The 5,000-nt window shown below is 39.0% G+C and overlaps 1 protein-coding gene across 1 annotated transcript in view; it reads left to right on the plus strand.

The window, feature by feature from the left end:
- The window catches only part of clcn2b (chloride channel, voltage-sensitive 2b), a 92,093-nt gene that overhangs the window by 28,213 nt on the left and 58,880 nt on the right, over positions 1-5,000 (plus strand).

The following is a 5,000-nucleotide window of genomic DNA, read 5'->3' on the forward strand; positions in this document are numbered from 1 at the left end:
TGATGGACAGATGCACTTTTATGATGGACAGATGCACTTTTATGATGGACAGAGGCACTTTTATGATGGACAGAAGCACTTTTATGATGGACAGATGCACTTTTAGGATGGACAGATGCACTTTTAGGATGGACAGATGCACTTTTATGATGGACAGATGCACTTTTATGATGGACAGATGCACTTTTAGGATGGACAGATGCACTTTTAGGATGGACAGATGCACTTTTATGATGGATAGATGCACTTTTAGGATGGACAGATGCACTTTTATGATGGACAGATGCACTTTTAGGATGGACAGATGCACTTTTATGATGGACAGATGCACTTTTATGATGGACAGAGGCACTTTTAGGATGGACAGAGGCACTTTTATGATGGACAGAGGCACTTTTATGATGGACAGAGGCACTTTTATGATGGACAGATGCACTTTTATGATGGACAGATGCACTTTTATGATGGACAGATGCACTTTTATGATGGACAGAGGCACTTTTATGATGGACAGATGCACTTTTATGATGGACAGATGCACTTTTATGATGTCCATCAGCGCAATTTTTTTTAGCATAGCATCTTCCTGTAGTTGTTGCTAAATATAATAACTCACTCAGATAAGATAATAAAACTGTTAACTAAACCCAGATATTGTTTGGAGGGGAGTTGTTTGATCTGTACATGTTGTGATCACTCTTGTGGCAGTGTGAGGAATTACACAACAGAAACCTTTTCTTCTCTGTCTTTTAGGATGTCTTTCCTTCTGCTGTCGTTTCCTCCTGTCGTTCTTCTCTCTCGCTTTGTTCGTGTCTCCCACTCGCTGAAAAATTTAAATTCTTCTCACACTGCTGGATGAATAAACCTACTGTTACACAGCCAAATCTCTCTCTCTCTCTCTCTCTCTCTCTCTCTCTCTCTCTCTCTCTCTCTCTCTCTCTCTCTCTCTCTCTCTCTCTCTCTCTCTCTCTCTCTCTCTCTCTCTCTCTCTCTCTCTCTCTCTCTCTCTCTCTCTCTCTCTCTCTCCATGTGTCCATCTGTATTTGTTTCGCCTGTGTATAACGTCTTTTCACTCGTTCTAATTCATCCTTTCTTCCTCGCCCTGGTTTATATGTACACTTTCATCTTTGAGCGAGTTCAGCACTAACAGCTCAAACTGTGTGTGTTTGTTCACTCCTAAATGTGCTACTCGACGGAATGTGTCTGAATTTCCTGGGATGTGTTTGGTAATAAACTGTTCCTACACACACACACACACACACACACACATGTTCGGTGACCCGTTGAGGAGGTGCGTCAGGTTAAGCTGACTTCAGACCGTTTGTTGTCTGTGATGGATTGAGGTTGAACTCGCTGACTTATTAAGGGCAGAATTTGACTCTTTGAATCCCTTTCTTTCTGCACGGACACGGGTCGGGGTCACGAGTCTGGTTTGTCCGGCTGCATTTAGGATGCAAAACTACACACACACACACACACACACACACACACACACACACACACACACACACACACACACACACACACACACACACACACTCTCAAATTGAATTGCAAAGTACTTGCCACTTATTGTTTCAAATACAGATCACGATTCTGAACAGACAACTAAACATAAATGATAATTAATTTACTAGATGTTCTGACAAAATGTTAATTGCTTCAGTTTATTTAAAACGTTTAATTAATTTGAATTATTTAAAAATATTAATTGTTTGAGTGAATGATTCAATGAATCACTCATAAAGACTTCACTTGTTTCGTTACTGGATGAATCAGCGTATTTTTAACGAATCTCATGTGTGAATGATTCAATGACTCCCTCATAAAGACTTCAATTGTTTCGTTACTGGATGAATCAGCGTTTCTTTAACGAATATCATGAGTGAATGATTCAATGACTCACTCATAAAGACTTCAATTGTTTCGTTACTGGATGAATCAGCGTTTTTTTAACGAATCTCATGTGTGAATGATTCAATGACTCCCTCATAAAGACTTCAATTGTTTCGTTACTGAATGAATCAGCGTTTCTTTAACGAATATCATGAGTGAATGATTCAATGACTCACTCATAAAGACTTCACTTGTTTCGTTACTGAATGAATCAGCGTTTTTTAACGAATCTCATGAGTGAATGATTCGATGACTCCCTCATAAAGACTTCACTTGTTTCGTTACTGAATGAATCAGCGTTTCTTTAACGAATATCATGAGTGAATGATTCGATGACTCCCTCATAAAGACTTCACTTGTTTCGTTACTGAATGAATCAGCGTTTCTTTAACGAATCTCATGAGTGAATGATTCAATGACTCACTCATAAAGACTTCAATTGTTTCGTTACTGAATGAATCAGCGTTTTTTAACGAATCTCATGAGTGAATGATTCGATGACTCCCTCATAAAGACTTCACTTGTTTCGTTACTGAATGAATCAGCGTTTCTTTAACGAATCTCATGAGTGAATGATTCAATGACTCACTCATAAAGACTTCACTTGTTTCGTTACTGAATGAATCAGCGTTTCTTTAACGGATATCATGAGTGAATGATTCAATGACTCACTCGTAAAGACTTCACTTGTTTCGTTACTGAATGAATCAGCGTTTTTTAACGAATCTCATGAGTGAATGATTCAATGACTCACTCACTCACTCACTCACTCACTCACTCACTCACTCACTCACTCACTCACTCACTCACTCACTTACACACACACACACACACACACACACACACACACACACACACACACACACACACACACACACACACACACACACACACACACACACACACACACACACACACACACATTCTCTCTCTCTCTCTCTCTCTCTCTCTCTCTCTCTCTCTCTCTCTCTCTCTCTCTCTCTCTCTCTCTCTCTGATCTCTAACACGAGTGTTTTCAGAAGTTGCTACTTTAAATGTTGTTCTTGTGTTTTGGTTAAAAACACTGTTCCTCGGGGTCAGTCGGGTCGGGGTCACGAGTCTGGTTTGTCCGGCTGCATTTAGGACGCAAAACTACACACACACACACACACACACACACACACACACACACACACACACACACACACACACACACACACACACACACACGATAATCATAGCTCTCCACTTCTCTGGGGCTTTGTTGTTGCTGCATGTTTGTATGGTTTTATTGTGTCTGTTTTTAGGTTCGCGTCTTTATAACTCATTTTCTCCTCATGCTTTTGAAGATTTTTCTATTTTTTTTTAGTTTATGTCGATCTTGATGTGGGTCATGTGACCTTGCGGACACTTTATAAACCAACACAAACTCTATTGAACTCTCTCAACTCTCTGTCTGTTTGTCTCTTCACTGTAATAAACAGCCTAGACTGATGAACTACATCATACATTATTATTATTATTATTATTTTGTATCTGTTCGAGTGTCACGTCAAGGACAAGTGTGTGTCCGTCTCCTGTTTCCCCATCAGTGTGTGTATGAGGGTGAGGTAGTGCTCTAGAAACTCCTAGGAATGTGTGTGTGTAAAAATAAATAAATAAATATATATATATATGAACATGAACTGTACAAGTGTATGGTATGTTAAAAAAAAAAAAAGCGCATGTGTATGTATAACCATCAAAAGGTTTTAGGCTCGTATATTTATCTTTTTTGGCAATAAATTAATACTTTTATTCAGCATATATGCATTAACTTGTTCAAAAATGACAGTAAAGACATTTATAATGTCACAAAAGATTCTATTTAAAATAAATGCTGTTCTTTTAGAACTTTAGTATTCATCAAAGAATCCTGAAAAATTTAATTTATCACATTTTCCACAGAAATATGAACATTGATAATAATCATAACCGTTTTTTGAGCATCAAATCATATTACACTGATTTCTGAAGGATCATGTGACACTGAAGACTGGAGTAATGATGCTGAAAATACAGCTTTGATCACAGGAATAAATTACACTTTACTAAATATTCACATAGAAAAGTTATTTTAAACTTTATTATATGTATATATTTCACAATTTTTGACTGTATTTGTGGTCAGTCTTGGTGAGCAGAAGAGACTCTTTCAAAGACAATGTTAAATCTTCGTGACCCCGTGACCTCTGTGTGACTGTAGATCAGTCGGTCTTCCGCCTGCAGGGCTTCAGAGCGAGATGATTGACAGCTCACACCAGAGCGAGATGATTGACAGCTCACACCAGAGCGAGATGATTGACAGCTCACACCAGAGCGAGATGATTGACAGCTCACACCAGAGCGAGATGATTGACAGCTCACACCAGAGCGGGATGATTGACAGCTCACACCAGAGCGGGATGATTGACAGTTCACACTAGCTGATGATGTGCAGGTCCATCAGATCGTACACTAGAAACAAGCAAACATCGGCCTCCAATTTCAGCCGGGCAGGGGATTCTGGGAAAACACTTCCTGTCTCCTGTATGGAATGCTGACAGAGCAACACGCACACACACACGCACACACACACACACACACACACACACACACACACACTGTTCGGGTATGGGCCGCAGGGTTGTGAGTTTATCAGGTGTCAGTAAAGCGGTGAAGTTTGTGTGGAAACATTTAGAGGGAAGTTGTGTTTCTGACAGATACGTGTGTGTGTGTGTGTGTGTGTGTGTCTGTCGGGCACAAAGAAACCCATTTCTGAAGAAGACTAATATGATAATTGACCTTTGGCCTTTGGCCTTTTGGGTGTGTGTGGAAATTTAGAGGTCAGAGACATAAAAAATAGAAACTCCTCGAAAGACAAAAATCAGCAGAACAAAGAGTGCGCAAACATCGTCTTTCCATTACTCTATAATCACACACACACACACACACACACACACACACACACACACACACACACACACACTTTTATTATTAAATATGAAATAGAAGTATTACATTTATTTAAACAATTATATATATATATATAAAGTATGTATGTGTGTATATATGCATGCACATTTTTATATATATATTATATTTAA

Source organism: Phoxinus phoxinus (genome assembly GCF_949152265.1).
Source record: "Phoxinus phoxinus genome assembly, chromosome: 4".
Classification (NCBI taxonomy): domain Eukaryota; kingdom Metazoa; phylum Chordata; class Actinopteri; order Cypriniformes; family Leuciscidae; genus Phoxinus; species Phoxinus phoxinus.